Source organism: Gekko japonicus, unplaced genomic scaffold (assembly GCF_001447785.1).
Source record: "Gekko japonicus isolate JY-2015 unplaced genomic scaffold, Gekko_japonicus_V1.1 scaffold1792, whole genome shotgun sequence".
Lineage (NCBI taxonomy): Eukaryota > Metazoa > Chordata > Lepidosauria > Squamata > Gekkonidae > Gekko > Gekko japonicus.
In genome coordinates this window covers 230,626-251,289 of record NW_015175413.1, presented here as the reverse complement: position 1 = coordinate 251,289, position 20,664 = coordinate 230,626, and the positions used below count along the sequence as shown (strand labels likewise).

General features: G+C 46.5%; 2 protein-coding genes across 4 annotated transcripts in view; one reads left to right on the top strand and one right to left on the bottom strand.

The window, feature by feature from the left end:
* LSP1 (lymphocyte-specific protein 1) overlaps positions 1 to 3,874 on the top strand; it is a 138,192-nt gene extending 134,318 nt beyond the window's left edge. For both annotated transcript variants that reach the window (XM_015425762.1, XM_015425763.1), the window contains exon 11: positions 2,693 to 3,874. The gene's annotated coding sequence lies outside the window, so the exon portion shown is untranslated. The remainder of the gene's footprint in view (positions 1 to 2,692) is intronic.
* The window catches only part of LOC107122635 (proline-rich protein 33-like), a 38,555-nt gene that overhangs the window by 12,867 nt on the left and 5,024 nt on the right, over positions 1 to 20,664 (bottom strand). The window lies entirely within an intron of this gene.

The following is a 20,664-nucleotide window of genomic DNA, read 5'->3' as shown; positions in this document are numbered from 1 at the left end:
TTGGCCCGGTGGGGCCTCGATGGGGGGGGGGTGGTGGGGGAAGGGTGAGGCCAGGAGCCTTGGCCCACCGGGGCCTCGACTGAATGGGGGGGAGGCTGGGCAGCTTCCCTGGGGGGGGGGGGGAGGCAGATGGCAGTCCACAGCTGCCCACCCGAGCTGGCGCCCATTGCAGGGAGAGGAACAAGCCTGGGCAGCTTGGCTCACCAGGGCCTCGATCAGGCGGGGTGGCAAGGGGAAGGGCGAGCCCAGGGGCCTTGGCCCACCGCAGCCTCGACTGCATGGGGGGGAGGCAGCTTCGCCGGGGGGGCAGGGATGGAGATGGCAGCCCGCACCTGGACGGCCAAGCTAGCACCCGTTGTCTTCAGTCCCACAACGAGCCTTCTGACTAGTATATAAAATAAACTGCTTTGTGTCAGTTTAAACAGAGACAGTGTGTTTACTGTTGCGACAGCTAAGGAGGAAAGAAAATTGTGCAGGGTCTCATCTTTGTTCTCCCATAGCCCAGTAAAGTAGTAAACTTGGTAATATAATGAAACATACAATAAGCTTGTAACTTTGTTTTTGGTCACCCAAATCCCTTTCTGTTTATCCTTGAAGATGCACATTCCCTATTTCGGCTACAGACTGAAGGATTGTTTATGCTGGTCTCTGTTACTGAGTGGTATCAAAAAAAAGCACCTGATGACAGAAAATGAATCTGAGACTGTGTGGATGATTGGGGGGGGGGGGTGTTAAAAGAGGAGACTGTAAAAACTGCCCTAACCGAGAGTGAGACTAGACTCCAACAGAGACTTTGGGACTCTCCAGCAGAGAACTTGCTGCACGCAAAGACCAGGCACCACTCACAGCTGTGTGAGCAGAAAATAGCCGCTCTGAGGTTCCACCTGTGCGCTGCTTGTCCAGCACTGGGTAGTAAGAGGCAAGAATAGAAATTAGTGATAAAGAGCAGGGCGCTTCCAACAGGGACTTGTGGGTGACTTGGCTGTGCTATGCTCCCGACTCAGAGAACTAAGGTTAATGCGTTACGCATGCAAAGTGACAGACATATGGCTGTGGAATATAGGACTGGATTTCATTTTTCTTCTGATTTTATTGTCTGGATCTCTACTTTGGGGAAGGGGTAACATGTGAAGTTCTGAGGAAACGTGCCTGTATTCAGGAAGCAAAACTGGACTTCAACAGTGCCCTAGTGGACACAGGGTCCATGGTGTTGTTTCTTGCTTCCCTTTCCTCTCCTAGACAACCCCAACAAAGTTCATGGGAATACTTTACTGCACAGAAAGCGGAGTGTGTTAAGCCCTAGATGCCAGCTGAGAGATCTGAATCTCTGCTCTGAGCTGGAGGGGATTATAGAATACTGAGAGATTCCGGTGGTTTATTGTTCTGAATCCAGAGAGGGTAGCCTACCTCTCTGGGTTGGTGTTTAATGTATTGTAAAAGTATAGGATTCCCTCCCATTCCTGGACAGGCTTGGGGGGTAGAATCCTATACATGGTGGCCTTAGCGTCAGGATCTATGAACTGGAATTCAGGAGGGCCTACTACCACATTCATGTATGCACACATGGTTATCCACTCCTGTCTGCTTTAAGAGGACAGGGTACTTGGGGAAAAAGTCTACAGGCTTGTTGCCAAACCCCCCTAATACTGACATGTATTCAGGGGGTTTTTTGTAGAAAAAGCCCAGCAGGAACTAATTAGCATAATAGGCCACACCCAACAGCAGAGACTTGTTAACGTATTAGGCCACACCCCTGATAGTGCAGCTCATTAGCATATTAGGCAACACCCCATGCCTTCTCTTGGCTTGCCCAAGTGCCCCACAGCTGCAGGGAGCCCAGGCAAGCCCCCCCTTGAAGGGAAGGCTTACCCGGAGACTTGTTAACGCATTAGGCCACACCCCTGATAGTGCAGCTCATTAGCATATTAGGCAACACCCCATGCCTTCCCTTGGCTTACCCGGGCACCCCACAGCTGCGGGGTGCCTGGGCAAGTTGGCCCTTGGACAGGCCGGGGAAGGCACGGGATCCTTCCAGGGGCCCCCCTGGCCTGCCCGCCTCAGATTCACCGGGGGGGGGGGTCGCTCTCCGAGCCTTCCCTCTGTAGCCAGGCACACAGAGGTTTTGGCTATAGTGGGCATGGCCAACTCTGAAGCCAGCCGGAACTCCGTTCCTGTGCGTTCCTGCGCGTTCCTGCCCAAAAATAGCCCTGCATGTACTGCTGAAAATATGCAATTCACCCTACTAGCCAGTTATGTGCTAATGGGATGGGGGAAGAAGACAGCAACCAGGGAATGAAAATCTTGTAGGTTAAGTGCATGTACTAGTGTTATTTAAAAAAAACAAAAAACACCTAGTTCATACATTGTCAGAAGACCAGGAGTAAAAAGCAGACAAGCGAAGTGAAGAGCTGTCTTGTGAGTGCTAACGTAACAGGAGTTACCTGCTTTCAAAGTCTCTTAAACCTCAGCATTTAATGCTCTAGTTTCCAGTTTCTCACGGCTGATGCTCTGAGTGCATTACTCTCTCGATTCAGGGTGTATATACATCTGCACAACTGTCAAATGATTTTTCCACGTGGCAGATGCTTCCTGTGTGCTGAGACTAGACTGAGACTGTGTGCTGAGATAGCCTGCCTGGCAAATGTTTCTACCTATAAAAGAGATCCTACAACTGTATGTGTTCTTCTTACAGCTCGGCTTGGTCCTGGTTTGGAAATTTGTGGCAATACTGAATCTTACTCTCCTGATGAGGAATTCAACAAAAGGATGTCTTCCTTCCTATCTCAAATATGCAACCTGCTACAGAAACCAGCTGCTGATTTCTTTACAGATAGGAGCATCCCTCCAAACTGATTTCTTTTGGACTTTTGGCAGCGTCAACGCAATCAACAAAAAAACCCCTCTCTAAATTGTTTTGACTTCTGTTTTTGGAAAACTATTTGTTGTATGCTCTTCTATCCCATTCTCGTTTTCTTAGCTTGGTAAAGTGAAAGGCCTGCCTATTTTTTCATAGCCAAGTGTGCAGGATTATTTTAGTAATCCAAGAGGGACATTTACATATTTGTTACTAATTTGTTAACGTGGGAGCAAGAAAATAAAACAAATGCTGATATGTTAGTTTGACCACTAGGGATTCATTGTAAGAATCTTTCTACCATTCAAAACCCACTAGAATTTGATGTTTTGAGGGCGGGAAGAATCTTTCTTTCCAGTCAATGTCCTGGAACTTTTACAATATGTACCAGTGTATTTCATGATTATAAATTCATAAAGGTCTCATCAGATTCATGTATGTAAATCCACCCACAGTCTTCTCCCTTGGGCGGCTTTTGGCATTACTTTACACGTGGTAGAGAAAAAGACAAGTCAAGTTAAAGTTGGTATCTCCCTCACGGTATGCTTATTACACCCTTGTCCTTGTGATACATCTCTTACCCATTCTCTCAGATTAACTGTTTCTGCACGTTTAACTATTTCAGGATATCTCTCCCCCCCCCCAAGTGCCTGTGTGAATCACAATGTGGTGCTAACTACAGCTGGTTCATGTGAACAAGTCTTGAAGTTCCCTCCTCCTACTCAAGCAAATAGTTCACTCTCTGAGGCATAACCTTTAAGCAGTTTCGTTGGAACACTGAAATTTCCTTTGGCAATATTCGTCAGCCTTGACAGTGTTGGTCCCATGCCTTACAGAATAAATACATTCCATATTCCTGCCAATTAAAACTATTACTTGCTTGTCCTTCTTTCTCTATACAAAAGAAAGGGGGGGGTTGTCGCCCTTTTCAGCTTTGAATCTCCTAATCATGGAAATCTGCTTCTCAAGAGTCTACAGGGTTTCCCTGCCATTTTCTTTCACTTGTCAGCTTTTTGTGTGACCTGGAATTGTTTTGTAAGCATTTAATAAAAATTCTGAGGAATATAAATGTTTGGCTCCAGTAGTGTTTTTCACCAATATAGAAAGGAACGTAGGTAGCTATAATGATATACATCAAGAACGAATCATAATATCAAAATCACTAAACACGTTTTACCCTTATAGATTTGTTATAAAATATAAGATCAACAAATACTTTTTACCAAACTTTAAACTAGACTCAGCACGATAAGTGTGTGTAATACACTTTTAACTAATTTGTGTGGTGTCTAAGAGTTGATGCAAGAATTCATAGCTAGTCAGTAAGGTGAATAAATTATAGAGGTGTCGCTTATACAAAGCGTGCTTTATGAGTGTAAAAGAGTGCGATAGATTGGATTGTATGGTTGGCATTCTGTTTTTAGGATATATTCCAAGAATGGGAGACATTTCTCATTAAAACTTGACTGTCTAGGATATATTTCAGATTGTTGCAATCGGTCAGTGATCTTCTCCATAATCTCTACTGTGGAAAGAAGTATTTTAAAAAATGAGGGCCTGTTCCAAATAGGGTTGCCAAATACCCCGGTTTGCCCGGTTTTTTTTGGGGGGGGGTTCTACCTGCCGCCGGCCAGATGGCCAGCAGGGGAAGCCCCATCCCCAACACCCACAGCCACCACTCTCTCTCCCTTTAAGTGTGTGGAACCCATGTTTCCTCCCAGGCCAGATCTCCGCTTGAGATCAGGCTTGCAGGGAAATGCCAGCTTCGTGCTCTTAAAGGGGAAATGCCAGCTCCTGCACTTAAAAGGGAAACGCCAGCTCCTTTAAGTGCAGGGAACTGCCGTTTCTGGAGATCTGGCATGCGGGCGGGGGCAGCGGCAGCGGACGTCCCCAACATGACGTCATCACGTTGGGGATGCCCCGCCCCCTCCAGGAACGCCCCCAAAGTTCCCCGGTGGAAGATGGACTTGGCAACCCTAGTTCCAAATTATTATGAAGTAGTGAGGAGCAAAAAAGAGAGTTAGCACCAATAACTGTCCTGGTCTTTTTGTGCTAGTTACATCTCTGTGCAATCATTCAATCATGCATAGACTGAACACATTAACAGGGAAGGGAGCGGGTGCACAGCGCAGTTGTAGCCAAGGCCTCTGGAGACAACGCAAGTGCTGAGGAAGGTCTGTATGAAGCCCTTCATGCATTCACCCAGCAAAAAGAAAGTTCCTCAGTCACAGCACCTAAGTGAATTGGGCTCCATGCAGGTATTCTTCTGAACAGGCAGGACCAGTGGCTAAGATCAGTGAGTGTTTGTAGAGGAGAATGTGTACACACAGGGCTTTTTTTGTGAAAAAAGCCCAGCAGGAACTCATTAGCATATTAGGCCACATCCAACAGCAGAAATGCATTAGCATATTAGGCCATACCCCTGACAGCACGACTCATTGGCTTATAGGCCACACCCCCATGTTGCCAGAAGTGTGCTCATCCATCCACACCCACCTTTTGCTTCTTATTCTGTTTACCTTGTAGCAGGAACTCCTTTGCATGTTAGGCCACACACCCCTAACGTAGCCAATCCTAATGAGTTTCTGCTGTTGGGTGTGGCCTATTATGCTAATGAGTTCCTGCTGGGTGTGGCTGACTTGGAAGCCAGCTAGAACTCCGTTCCTGTGTGTTCCTGCCCCTGTGTACACACTATTGGATGCTTGCACATAACCGATGAATGCCTGACAGATATTCTGATAACAGAAGGCTGAATTGGGAAGAAGACTGCGAACAAAACTGGCTTCTTTCATGGAATTCTAAGGGAGGACATAAAATGACAAGCTTTACCATATCCCGGTGGAAACTTCAGGTTTTTAGTCTGTTTCAATAATACTGTTTTAAAAATGAGATCATAGGGGACAGTGAAAAACAAACATTTGGAATGGCCATGATTGCTTGGAATGAAATTGCTGAGCGGTCGGGTTAGAACAGATAAAAGGAAGTCCTTCTTCACCCAAAGAGTGATTAACACATGGAATTCACTGCCACAGGAGGTGGTGGCGGCTACAACCATGGACGGCTTCAAGAGGGAATTAGATAAGCATATGGAGCAGAGGTCCATCAGTGGCTATTAGCCACAAGGTATAGATAGGGACTCTGGGGCAAGTGATGCTCTGTCTTCTTGGTGCTTGGGGGGGGGTCAACAGTGGGAGGGCTCCTAGTGTCCTGGCCCCACTGCTGGACCTCCTGATGGCCCCTGGTATTTTTGGCCACTGTGTGACAGAGTGTTGGGCTGGATGGGCCATTGGCCTGATCCAACATTGGCTTCTGTTATGTTCCTATGATCCTGTACCATGCAACTAGTTTTGCATAAACAAAAGGCAGGACAAGATTTCTGCTTGACCAGACCAAAGGCCAATTGGCTCTAGCATCCCGTTTCCTACAAGGGCCAACTGTCTCCCTTCTCCACCTTTATAGTAACCTCCTTAATGTGCTGCCTCTTTAGCAATCAGTTGTTTAGGGCAGCCTGGAGTTATAGTAACAGAGGAATCTGTTAGGTGCAAAACTACTTTGCACATGTCTTACCATAAATGTTTAAGTTATGATACAGACTCTAGCACACAGACAGTAACAACAGACCTTCCTGGACCTTATGAAGTAGTAAGCTTAGCTGAACCAACTGGTATGTGTTTTATTCTGGAGATGACCACCTTGCTTATTCCTGCTTTCCTTGTGGCACATTAAGTTATATCTGTTCAGTGCAAATCGTCATGAAATGGGGTTATGAAAGAATCTGGCTCAGTGAAGGAAGCTGTCCTTCAAGCGCCTTTCAGTCCTATGTTGTTAAACTCCTTATTAGATCATCTTCATGCAATTTTTTGCTATCATTCTTGGATTTGTTAGTATGGTTACATTAAAAGTGCCATGGCTTTGTACTGTTTTTTCCAACATATTTTTCTTGCAAGGGAATGCCATTGATTCACATACAACAGAGTTGTTAATCAGACTTGCTGCAGAGGTAGACACAATTGGGAAATGTAGCCAGTCCTAGCTGTGAGCATACTGATGTAATGTGTTATACCTGCTTTGGGGCACATTCAGACTTTCAATACATTCTTCAAAATGAAATTTGTGAATTTACTGAGGACCACAAGCCTATGCTAGTCAAAAATGTGATTTGTAGAACCGTATAAGGCCAAAACTAGCATGATAAGACTTGATTTATGACAGGTGGTGGTTGCTCTGTAATTAATACACTATCTTATGGAAGAATACTTGGACTGTATATATTATTTTGCTCGATATACCTTTTCAGTGTTCCATTAACTTCATTATTTAAAAACTGAAACTGTACTTCCCTTTCAAACTTCACTGACTTCATCTTTCAACTATGCAATAAACAGCATTTCTCTGTAAACATTTCTTCTTTAAAACTCTCTGCTAAAGTAAATGGATGAGTTTTTGTAATTCGTTCCTCGTATGATTTACTTTTTCTAAGTCATAAACTACTTTTTGCAGGTTCCTCCAAATATGCAAACATAAATTGTGAGACCAGGGAAATAACAGAGTTGTACCAAATCAAAGGAACCTATTTAAAGAAACTTACTTGATTGCTGAACCCATATCAATCCAGAATCCCAATTTTGTAACACTTTATGTTTGAAAACATACTGAAGGAACATATTTTAATTTTTATGTTTAGATCAGCTTTCGGGTATCTTTCGTAGACATTCGGGCAAACGGGTCAAACACTGGCTGACGATAATTCAACACTGACTTAAAATTAATAGGCCACAGGTGGCTAAGTGTATATTGATAATTATAATAATTTATACATCTCTAGTACATGAAAAAAACCTTGATCTCAAATGTGTCCCAAATGAATACATTCTAACCTACTCATCAATCATACCTCAACCATATACATGGTAATATTTCTGTGTCTGAGGACCGTGGCTTTAGCAGTCACTGGAAACTGATAACCTGTAGGTCCCTTTCAGTACTTAGAAGAAGAAGAAGAAAGAGATTGGATTTATGCCCCGCCCTTCACTACCCAAAGGAGTCTCAGAGCGGCTTACAAGCTCCTTTCCCTTCCCCTCCCCACAACAGACACTCTGTGAGGTAAAAGAAGAAGAGATTGGATTTATGCCCCGCCCTTCACTACCCAAAGGAGTCTCAGAGCGGCTTACAAGCTCCTTTCCCTTCCCCTCCCCACAACAGACACTCTGTGAGGTAAAAGAAGAAGAGATTGGATTTATGCCCCGCCCTTCACTACCCAAAGGAGTCTCAGAGCGGCTTACAAGCTCCTTTCCCTTCCCCTCCCCACAACAGACACCCTGTGAGGTAGGTGGGGCTGAGAGAGCTCTTGACAGAAACTGCTCTTTTTCAAGAACAGCTGTGCCGGAGTTATGGCTTGCCCAAGGTCACATCAGCAGGTGCAAGTGGCGGAGTGGGGAATCAAACCCGGGTCTCCCAGATTAGAGTCCGCGCACTTAACCACTACACCCAACTGGCTCTTACTGTATGCTAGGCAAAGATATTCTGTCTGTGTCTCTATGGGTTCCTTGTAAATGCCGGTCGTGACTTATCAGGGGGCCGAGATTGCAGCCCAGGCGAGGAGGAGGCTATGGAGATGGTGCCACCCCTGGCCGCTTGGCCAGATGCGCTGAGGGCGGTTGCTGTTGGCTGCTACTGTGGCCAGACTCCTGCATTATCAGGGGGGCAGCCAGGGAAGTGCGGGGAGTTTGGCGGGCTCTGATGTGGTGCCGCAGAGCCCCGCCAAGGCAATTTAAGTGGTGCCGCACCTGGGCTTCCCCGCGCAATTTGTTCCTGCTCTGCGGGTGATCGGAACAGGAAATCAGCTGCATATCAGCAGGCTGGGGCAGAGGGGAATGTGTTGGCCTTCCCTGATGGAAACGGTTTCGCAGGAAGTTTAACCACGACCCACTTTATAACGCACCTTGGAGAGAATGGCTCACCAGCTCGGAAAGTTTCCAAGTTGCGCCAAACGATATCCCCAGACCTTCAGATCCCCGCCGCGTGCCTGCCTCACACCAAGCTATTCTGGTCAGAGCTACCTGAACGACGCATCAACCCCAGAAAAGGTGGGTTTGTCAAGAAGGAAGGTCTGCAAGCGCGCCGGTAAGGTCATCGAAGCTACGGGCGGTGACGTCATCAAACATACAGACATTTCATTTTGGCACGATGCCGTCTACAGGGTTGACGGGGTGCACCTTTCTGAGTGGGGAATGGACATTTGGCTTTTCAGGAGCCAGGATGACTTTGTTTTGCTGGTTGCAGGCTTAGGAGCGTCGGCCGGGGCAGTAGGGGTTCCCCCCCACTCCTGTGGTGGTTTTGGCCTCTGGGATGGATCCTTTGGTGGGAGGCGGGCCTGCGTGCCCATCTCGCCCATTTGGGGTACCTTAAGATGTTGGGGGGGGGAGGTTGAGCCACAATGTGGCATGCCCAGCTCGGGGGCTATTCGTGGGCTCACCACCAGTTGGCGAAGGGGACCACTCAGCACTAGCCCCTCATGGTAACTGCAAAATTTGCCTCTCCTTGCTTTATTCACCAGCTGCTGGGCGGGGGGAGCGGCTTATTGGGCAGCAGGCAGGTCGCCTGATACTTGGATCTGTCCCCATGCTGCACCAATGGTCCTTGGTCTGTAATCAATAAAAGCTGCGGCCTTTTCATTCCACGAAATTGTGGTCTGTGTGTTTTTCTCCATGTGTCCTTCCCCAAATAACCCCTGGTCCTGCAACAGCTTGTTTTCTTTCACAGATAGGATATAGGAAGTACTGGTTTTCCGCATCAGTATTATTCCCCAGGGTCAATTTTTTACAACTGTTTCAGCATATGGACGTTAAAAAGTTATGTAAGACTGAGATTGTGGCTTTTAAAAAAACATGGGAATCATTACTGAACTGGTTTCAATTAGTTGCGTTTTGCAGCTTTAAAATACTGCATGTTTTAAAGTTGATCCTGTGAATCGCCTTGAGTCCTATTTTGAGAAAAGTCCCCCATAAATGCTATGAATAAATAAATGTGGGAACGGCCTGAATCCTGACTTCCAGTGAAGACAAAGGGTGCGTTCCGACGGGCAGCTAATCCCGCTATTATGCCAGCTCACATTTGATCCTGATCTTTTTAATCTGTCCTTGCACGACCAGACATCCCCCGGGGGAATCGTTTTACCGCGCGCTGCTTCCGCTGTGAATTGTCTAGACGGCGTCCACTGAAGGAGGCAACTGTGGTGGGGTTTTGTTTTGTTTTTTAAAAAAACTTTTTGCACATGTACGTAGACGTGATATCATGGCCTTGTTTATCCGCGCATGTGCAGAATCAACATTTTTTAAAAAATGGTGCCCGTTCAGGATGGTCTGACGTCAGACCATTTTTTAGATCATGCGCTGGAACGATCAGATGGGGAAAGTCCGTGAATGGCCCGTCAGGAACCGAAAACTCCAGATTTGAAGTAGAACCTTTTTAGTACGGCTCCAAAGCGTGGCAAAACGGGATGCCCATGGAAGACGGACATTTCCCAGACATTACATTTAAATCCATCTGACTGGACCCAAAGACAGCATAGCATGTGTTCCACCACAGGATGGATCCAGCTTGTTACATAGGTTAGCAGACTAATGCTGACAGGCTGGAAGCCAAACCTTAGCTGTACTCAGCCCTTGGCAGTACATGTAGACAACCAGCTTGGCATGAGCTGAACTGGAAGTCAGTTTTTTATCACAACTGCTGAATGCCAACATGACTCTGTTATTTGGCCCACTGCTTCTCAGCCTAGTGTAAATTCAAAGCACTGTCTCTTGTTGTTAGAGGTTACTTGATTCCTCATTCTTGTATTCTTTAATTCCATGCTGCATTTGACGAAACAAAATAGATGGTGCTAATTCTTCTAGGTGTATCCGTGTTTGCTAGAAACAGCACACAGAAACGTCCACAGTATCTCAAATATGATTCACATGGTAAGAGTTTTGGCCTCCTCTGACCTAGTCTGGCTGCTATAAAGCTCTGTATCCTGTTACCAGCCCCTTAGCTATCCCGTCTGTTCAGTTATTCTCAGGCAAGTGAAATATGGATCTAAAAATAAAATACAGTTGAGGAACACCAAGCTCTGTGGGCCAAGTACTTAGAAAGGGCAGACTGCTGTACCTCTAATAACTGCAGGAGAGTCACCAAGGTGGACCAGTTTAGTTGGTGCCCTTTATGCAGGTGGTGGGAGAAGTAACAAAAAAAGAAAGCCAAGTTAGAACATATGAAACTGCCAGATCATTCGTCCATCTGTTCCAGTACTGTCTATTTTGCATGGCTGCAGCTCTTCAATATCTCCAGACAAAGAAAGGTCTTTCCCAGCATCTGGGATTGTTGATGGATATACCAGGATGGAATTTGGGACCTTCTATATGCTATATAGGAGCTGCAGTGGCTCAAGTGGTTAAGACACTGAACTGCAGGCTGTGGAAGGTTCAGTTTTTTTCGGGTTGCCGCATGACGGAGTGAGCTCCCGTCTCTAGTTCCAGCTCCTGCCAATCTAGCCGTTCGAAAGCAAGACATTGCAAGTAGACAAATAGGTACCACTTTGGTGGGAAGGTAACAGCGTTCCCTGCGCCTTGGTGTTTAGTCATGCTGACCACGGAAACGTTTAGTCATGCATGACCACGGAAACGTCTTCGGACAGCGCTGGCTCTTCGGCTTTGAAACGGAGATGAGCACCACAACCCTAGAGGCGGACTCAACTGGCTTTCGAGCAAGGGAACTTTTACCTTTACTATATGCTATATATATATATATATGCCAGCCTGGATGATTCAGAAGCCGGAATTAAGATTGCTGAGAAAAACATCAACAGCCTCAGATGTGCAGACGATACCACTCTAATGGCAGAAAGTGAAGAGGACCTAAAGAGCCTCTTGCTGATGGTCAAAAAGAAGAGCGCAAAGGTTGACTTGAAACTCAAGATCAAGAAAACTAAGATCATGGCATCCGGCCCCATCAATCCTTGGCAAACAGAAGGGGAAGTCGTGAAATTGGTGACAGACTTCACGTTCCTGGGATCTAAGATCACCGCAGACGGTGACTGCAGCCATGAAAGGCTGTCCCTTCCCCCGTACAAAATGTGGCCCTAGGCAGGTAACTAAAGCATATGTAAACCGCTCAGAGACCCTTCGGGGTTCGAGCGGTATATAAGTTGAAATATAAATAAATAAATAAATAAATAAATAAATAAATAAATAAATAAATAAAAGACGCCTGCTCCTTGGGAGGAAAGCAGTGGTAAACCTAGACAGCATAATAGACATCACCCTGCCAACTAAAGTCCATATGGTCAAAGCAATGGTATTCCCAGTAGTACTGTATGGCTGCGAGAGTTGGACTATAAGGAAGGCCAAGTGCCGAAGAATAGATTCTTTTGAATTATGGGGCTGGAGAAGACTCTTGAGAGTCCCCTGGACTGCAAGAAGCTCAAATCAGTAAATCCTAAAATAAATCAACCCTGACTGTTCCCTGGAAGGCCAGATACTGAAGCTGAAGCTCAAATACTTTGGCCACCAAATGAGAAGGGAGCAGTCACTGGAGAAGGCCCTGATGCTGGGAAAGATTGAAGGTCAAAGAAGAAGGGGACGGCAAAGGATGAGATGGTTAGACAGTGTTATTAAGGCAACAAACATTAAATTAAGCAAACTCTGGAGGATGGCGGAAGACAGGAGGGCCTGGCGTGATGTGGTCCATGGGGTCGCGAAGAGTCAGACTCGACTGTGCAACTGAACAACAAATATGCTAAGCACGTGTTGTATCGGTGACTATATGCCTTGCCCATTACGAAGTGCTCGGGAGAAGGGCTGTGGCTGAGTGGAAGGTTCCGGGCTCAATCCCTGGCATTTCTAATTCACATGACCGGGCAGCTGGAGATGTGAAAGAACTCTGAGACCTTGGAAAGCCACACTGGCCGTTTGAATAGACAATCCTGGCCTTGATGGCTTGAGGGCCTGATTCAGTATAAGGCAGCTTTTGTGTGTCCCAAAGTCTGGAACGGGTCTTTTAAAAGTAGTTTGAGGCATGGCATGTTGCTCTATTTCAGACCTCTCTGATACAACTCGTTTGCTTTGATTCAGCTAACCAGTAAAAGATTCCAGAAATACACATCTCCAAGGACTTGCAGGAGACATCTGCATTTTCTCCTCCCCCACCAGGGCTTTTGTTTTGTAGAAAAAGCCCAGCAGGAACTCATTAGCATAATAGGCCACACCCAACCGCAGAAACTCATTAGCATATTAAGCCACACCCTGACAGCACAGCTCATTAGCCTATTAGGCCACACCCCCATGTTACCAGAAGTGTGGCCATCCAGCCACACCCACCTTTTCCTTCTTATTCTGTTTACCTTGTTTGTTGTCCAAACCCAGGGCTTTTTTTGTAGCAGGAACTTCTTTGCATGTTAGGCCACACACCCCTAATGTAGCCAATCCTAATGAGTTTCTGCTCATTGAGTGTGGCCTGTTATGCTAATGAGTTCCTGCTGGGCGTGGCCAACTCAGGAGCCAGCCGGAACTCAAAAATAGCCCTGTCCCCCACTATTTCCTCTTTTCCTTCCCTAGCAGCCCTCATAGCCTCTCCCCCTTTCTTACCTCCTTCTCTCCTTCCCACCCACCAGCCAATCTACCTTTACCTGCCCCCATCTTCAGCTTTCCCTTGTTTGCTTCCCCTGGCATTGTCTCCCTGGGAAAACATTGCCTGAGTTGTGCAGTGCCAGTGGGCAGGCCAAGCCCAGTTGCATGATAGGGAACCTGCAAGGACTTGCAGGGTAGCTTTCCTTCCCCACACTATTTCCTATTTCCCCCCTCCTGACAGTTCCCATATTTTCACCTTTCCCTGCTTCCTTCTCTCTTTCACACCCATCAACCAACCTTTCTTTCCCCCCCCATCGTCAGCAGGAGCTGCAGTGGCTCAAGTGGTTAAGATGCTGAGCTGCAGGCTGGAAGGTCGCTAGTTCAGCAGTTCGAGACCCGAGTGCCGCATGACGGAGTGAGCTCCCATCTCTGGTCCCAGCTCCTGCCAACCTAGCAGTTCGAAAGCAAGAAGATAAATAGGTACCACTTCAGTGGGAAGGTAACAGAGTCCTGTGTGCCTCGGTGTTTAGTCATGCCGGCCACATGACCACGGAAATGTCTTCGGACAGCGCTGGCTCTTCGGCTTGGAAACGGAGATGAGCACCGCAAACATAGAATCGGATCTGACTGGCTTTCGAGCAAGGGAAACCTTTACCTTTACTAATCCACTCAATGTATTTTTATTTTTTAGATTACAGATATTCCTGCAAATTTGGGGCTTTTCTGAGTTTTGTAGAAAGATCTGTCTTGTCTATCCATGGCCCCCTTCTCCAGACTTGAGAATCCACAGATGAGGCAACACTGAGGTTCCAAAATGACAGGGGATCATATTGAATGAATCATGCCTGTAAACATGTAGGAGTCTGAACAAGGTTTTGGTAACTGGTACAGGCAGAGCTAGGTATGGGAATTCCGCTTTAAAAATACTTTGGAACTTGTCTTTTGTGCATATGCATCTGAAAATCCAAAAACAGTTTGGAATTCCAAACATCTACTTCGGATGCTCAGCTTGTCACAAACCAGTGGGGTCTTACAAGAATCTAGTGAGGAGTATATATGTTTCACTGGCATTGTAGACATCCTGTATCAATGTGCCATAATGTCATCATATATCAATAATACCCCTCTGTGCAGAACTCCACCAGGTTCCAGGAACACCCTTGCTCCAGTCTAAAACAGTTTTGTTTATACAACCTGCAAATCTGCATCAGACTTTGGATATTTCTTGAATTCACAGATTTTCTTTGTAAGAATCTGAATAACTGGGCTGGAACTTTGAGCAATGTTATGGTCTGATTTCGCACTAGAGCTGCCTCGATGTTGCGCCGCCGTTTGCCCCGATACTATTGGTCAATTTCACACCCAAAGCCACGGGGCTGCATTTGACCCGCGGCTTCGCCCGATTTCCTCCACAGTTTTGTGATCCTAAAAAAACAGGATCACGAAACTGCGGGGGAAATCCGGCGAAGCCGCGAGTCAAAATGCAGCCCCGCGGCTTCGGGTGTGAAATAGACCAATAGTGTCAGGGCAAACGGCAGCGCAACATCGAGGCAGCTCTAGTGCGAAATCAGCCATGGTTAAATAACTTGGATAACATTGTAGCCGTGCAAGAAATGTGGGCAATGTACAAAATATGAAATGTCTGCATTGCAAACTCACACCCCAGACAGCTCAGCCAATGCTGTCATGGAATAGCACCTCTGATGGATTCTCTTTTAATGTACACCTTGCACCGGTGCTCTTGTTACAGTTTACTGTCCTTCTTTTCTCCCACGCTATCTAGGAACCTTTTTGTACTTACGTGCTTCCTCCTCCTGGAATAAACAAACCTGGGAGATATATTCTGACATTCCTAATGAATTATGAATTTGCACAATTGCACTCATGGAGCCAAGCCCAGCCTTGTACGTTTGATGCAATCCTTTAGCAAAGAAGAGACATATTCAAGTTTTGCTCACAGATCGTATCTGAATGCGTCTGAGCAGACAGGAAGTTAGATTTGTGATCAGATCCCCAGCACGTTTTTAAAAAATGCATACAGCATCTCTAAGATACCGTATTCCAATTGGGATAATGGTGGGGGGTGGGATGAGATTAACTTCCCTCTGTACTGTTTTCCTGACCTCTGTCGCCTGGAACTGATATCTGCCCTTTTAGAAGAAACAGACAGGCTTCATACAGGGATCCAGACTGGATAAACAGCGTTGGGAGGGGGAAACAACCTGGTCTTGATCCAAACAGCCTTTGTGGCTACACACACACACACACACACACGAGAGACCAGTTATGGTTCTTGCAATGTCTCGTCTGGTTTGGTCCTAAGCAGGGGTCATTTCCTGCAGGAGCGCACAGGAGCGGAGCTCCGGCAGTAAAGAGCCCAAGGGGCGAGCACATGCAACAAGCCCCACCCCCTGCTCCCAGCAGCCCTCAGTCAGAGTAAGAAGCAGCCAGGTAAGCTGCAGAGCCCCCCCCCAGCCCCCCAGTCCAAAACAGTCCAGTGTCATATTTAAGACAAAGTTTTGTTCAGGTACAAGCTCTCCCTCCTCTGTGAGGACAGATCTGCACGTTCCCTAACCCTAACCCCCCCCCCCATAGCTAGCAATCCAAAATAGTCCAGTGGCGCCTGAGCGGCTGAGCAGTGGGTGTTGCCTTCTGACACACTTCCAGTGATGTCAGGGGGTGTGGTATATGCAAATGAGGTATGCTAATGAGTTATGCTAATGAGCTCCTGCACCTCTTTTTCTACTAAATGACCCCTGGTCCTAAGTGAACTCATATGCAATGCTGTAAACCAGAGAAAAAAGTCAGAGGTCTTCCTAATAAAAGAAGAAGCAGGACAACGGCTAGACAATGAAACAAGGTAAGTTTGGGGTCCAGACAAGCTGTGCAAGCGTTTGCCTCTTTTTAAAGAGATAACAAGATTTTGCATGAAAAAACCCAGGGATATAAAATGCAAGCACAAACTCATCATCCCAGTATAGATGGTACTAGCAGGTTAAGTTGGAACAACTATAGATAGGGGCTCTGGGGCAAGTGATGCTCTGTCATCTTGGTGCTTGGGGGGGTAAACAGTGGGAGGGCTTCTAATGTCCTGGCCTCACTGCTGGACCTCCTGAAGGCACTGGTATTTCTGGCCACTGTGTGACACAGAGTGTTGGACTGGATGGGCCTTTGGCCTGATCCAACATTGGCGTCTCTTATGTTCTTATGTACTGTGGACAAACCTTTAGATTAAAGAGTATCTGCAATCTAAACCCACATAATAAAAACTTCCCATGCACAGAAAACTGGCACGTTGAATCCTGCTCCATAGGCAGAGCTTTAATATGTTCCCAATCTGCACTCACAGGGATTTGCACTTCAGGAAGGGCTGTACCATGTGACTGAACTCAGATGTAATACACCTCTGAAAATTACCAGTGCGTGCCATAACAGCACACGCACACCCATGGGATAGATACTGTTTTCTTGAAAGATTAATAAAGTTGGTCGTGTAGCCTCAAAGACAAAAGAGTCTTTTATCCCATTCTAGGCAATAACACAACTGTAACTCGCACATTTTTTGGGCTTAACATTAATTTGGGGCCTAGTGATTATTGCTGTTAAAGGCAAAGCACACAGGGTTGGCGATGCTGTAGAATCGAGGCTCTCAAGTGGAAGCGAGCTGTGGAACGGCAGAGTCCCTTTTCCTTTATGTTAAGTCCTTTATGTTAACAATTAAATCCCATCCTCGTCGCCAATTGTTAAGTCCGATGCTTAACAAATAGTCAGAGAGTGATTTCAGCAAAACTCAGGTTTATTTCAGCTCGACGATCACTTCTCTAACACGGTACAACTTCTGATAGCCCGAACAGCTTTTCCATTGCAGCTGCTCGGTATTTAAACATTCCGGGCTAATGTAGCCACTCTTACTATACACATATCAACCTATCAGGTTGAGCGAATAAAGGCCAATCACAAACGTTCCCGCTCCCGGTCTGTTTGAATGTGATTGGTTGCATTTGTCTTCGGCTTGAATCCCTGCCGAAGACGAAGCTTTACATTGCTTCCTTATGAGATGATTCACATTCATCTTAATGCATTCATGGCAGCATCTGAATACATTACAAATCACTTGCCACTTTAATCATGATTATGCAAAGCAACAACACGGATGTTAATCGTGGTTCATACTAATCTATCTTAATCAGGATGTGAAACGAGGCTCTGAAGTTGGTTGGCAGCTCCTGATTCAGAAGGATCGCATTTAGCATAGCAGCAGCTAATGCTACTTAAAGCCAGCAGAGTAGGAGGTGCTTAATCCAGAGAAGGGACAAATGGGTGGAGAACGGAAGCACATGTCTTGGTCCCCGGGGTCCTACATTTAAGAGAGATTCCCAGTGTCAAGCATGCACTGGCCTATAGTTTTAGAGCTAGGGAGTTTCAGTGGATGGAAGGTAGAGTCACAGCAGCATTCAAAAGGGTACTTTTAGATGCATTCAAGATTAGATTGCAAAGTAATATGTCATGGGCCCCGGTCACACGGAGAATTTGCCGCGCGAAAGGCACGAATGCTGGGCAGATTTTCGGGGCGCGATCACACCACAACATCTGGCAAGCGTGGCGCACCCATGGCCAACCCGTGGCGTGCCACCGAAGAGGCGCAGTTAAAAAGTACCTGCAAAGATATACTAGCAAATGGTTTGCCACGGGCTGCAGACGGACTCGTTCGGTGTGATCGCACCGGCGCACGCCTATTCCCTCCGGCCGTCCTCTTTGCAGCGCGCGCCGAAGGACGAAACCCCAGTGTGCTGCCGTTGCGTCTGAGCGCATAATGGTGGATCAGAATGTGACGGCACAAATAGACACGCCTCCCCCCCGCGTTTTCTGGCATGTGTGGCCGGGGTCATGGTTACCCTTTAATATACCATAATTAACATTCTTAATAAACAGAGATCAGACACTCAGTTTTCTGAAAGCAGTGGGAACCTCAGTGATTTTCAGTTTTGGCATGCACAGCCACCTCTTCCAGCATTCAAAAGATGACTATAGGCATACACTTTTAAAAACATTTCCTTATACCACTTCATAACCCCTTCAGGCCCTGTTTTTCGCTATTGCTGAAGTCACCTCTTCGCTCTTTAAGATGCTGTATTAATTTTCTCTGAAATGACCTCAGGGCTGAGTTGGTCCTGTTTTTTGAGGATCATGAAACCGCAGGAAAAATCGGGTGAAGCCGCGGGTCAAAATGCAGCCGCACGGCTTCGAGTGGGAAATTGCCCAATAAAAGCGGGGCAAAGGGAGGCGCGGCCGCGGCACAGCTCTTGTGTGAAATCGGTCCTGGTGGCCCCATGAGCCCGTTCAACTGGGCATGCAACTACCCAGGCAAACTGTTGGCAATGACCGCCTCGTCTGCCTAGCCCAGGGTGAATTGCACAGAAGTGGCCAGCCAGGCCGACCAGCCCAGTGATGCTGCTGCAGCCAAGACGGGTACTGCACACTGCAAGCAACTTTCCTGGGGCAGGCTTCCCTCCATCAAGGGGCCAAGGGAAGCTGTGGGGCCCTTCCACCCTCCCTGTCCTGCATTTGTTTCTGAAACAGGTATGTTAGTAAACTACCAGCAGCTCTGTAGCTAGGGAATTTTTTGGGAGGGGGCCTTGGGGGGCCCACCAGCTAATTAAATGAAAGCACAGTGCAGGTGGTAAGTTGGAGCACCTTGGGGGCAGTCTGGGAGGGAGGGAGGGGGCCCAGAAGAAACACTAGGGGGCTGGGCCCCGTGAGCCCCATGTTAGCTATGGGCCAGACTATCAGTGCAATCCTAAACAAAGTTACTCCAGTCTAAGCCCAGTGAAGTGAATAAGCTTAGACTGGAGTAACTTTGTTTAGGATTTAACTTTACTAATACTTTAAAAAACCCTGAAGAATATTTACTGTTGCACTATACCTAGTTATAACTGCTGTACTAGAGCTGCCATTCAAATACAATCAATAACATTTTCTGTTTGGTAGGGACAGGCTGTGGAAGGTCAGTAGTTCAGCAGTTCGAGACCCGGGTGCCGCATGACGGAGTGAGCTCCCATCTCTGGTTCCAGCTCCTGCCAACCTAGCAGTTCGAAAGCAAGAAATTGCAAGTAGATAAATAAGTACCACTTCGGTGGGAAGGTAACAGCGTTCCGTGCGCCTTGGTGTCTAGTCATGCCGGCCACATGACCACGGAAACGTCTTCAGACAGCGCTGGCTCTTCGGCTTTGAAACGGAGATGAGCACCGCAACCCTAGAGTCGGATTCGACCGGCTTTCGAGCAAGGAAACCTTTACCTTTGCCTTTAGGGACAGAAAGGAAGCAGCACACTGGTAATTTTATTTAGTCAACCAAGAAGAAACCAACTGAGCATCAGTCTGGGCTTGCTTATAGATATACGTCACAAAAACTACAGTGGCAGGGTGTGCACTGCATGGTACCTTAGTGTCCATCCACGTGCAATGCCTTCAAAATGTATCTGACCTCATCCCAAAATTTACATTGTACCGAGACGCTAGTAGGGTTGCTATGTCTGGATTGGAAAATACCTGGAGGCTTTGGGGATGGATCCGGGAGAGGGAGGGGTTTGGGGAGGGGATGGGCTCAGCCATAGAGTCCATATATATATATATAAATTAATATTGAAAATATAGAGTGGATAAATTGTTATGATACAACAATATTTAATAGAAATAATTATATTATATAATAATATAAAAGGCTCTAAGTTATAACTTAAAACATTTTCTTTCTTGACTTCTCAAAAGCAAAATCATTAATTATGTAATCAAAAGATATGCCACGTAACTTATTGCTTTCTATACACATGATGCCAAGTGCAGACAATTTTTCTTGAGACATAGTTGCTCTCAGACCCCTGTGGCCAAATCTCCCTATTTGGAGATAGAATCCCCAATCATTGGGGGATCCCTGGAAAGTTGGCAACCCAAAGGTCTTGCTTCCCTGGGCTACCCCCTCCCTTTGGTCAAAGCACAACACAGATTATTGGTCCAAACAGAATAATTATACAGTTGTGGAGCACAAACAGACACTTAATGAATAAGGCACAACTGTAGGAGTAAGCATACACTTACCAACCAACAGGGCATAAATAAACAGGGGTTAAACACAATCCTCCCTGGATGGGCTGGAGTCTATATTGATAGTGCCCCACCCAGGCCCGTAGCTAGGACATTTTTAGTGGGG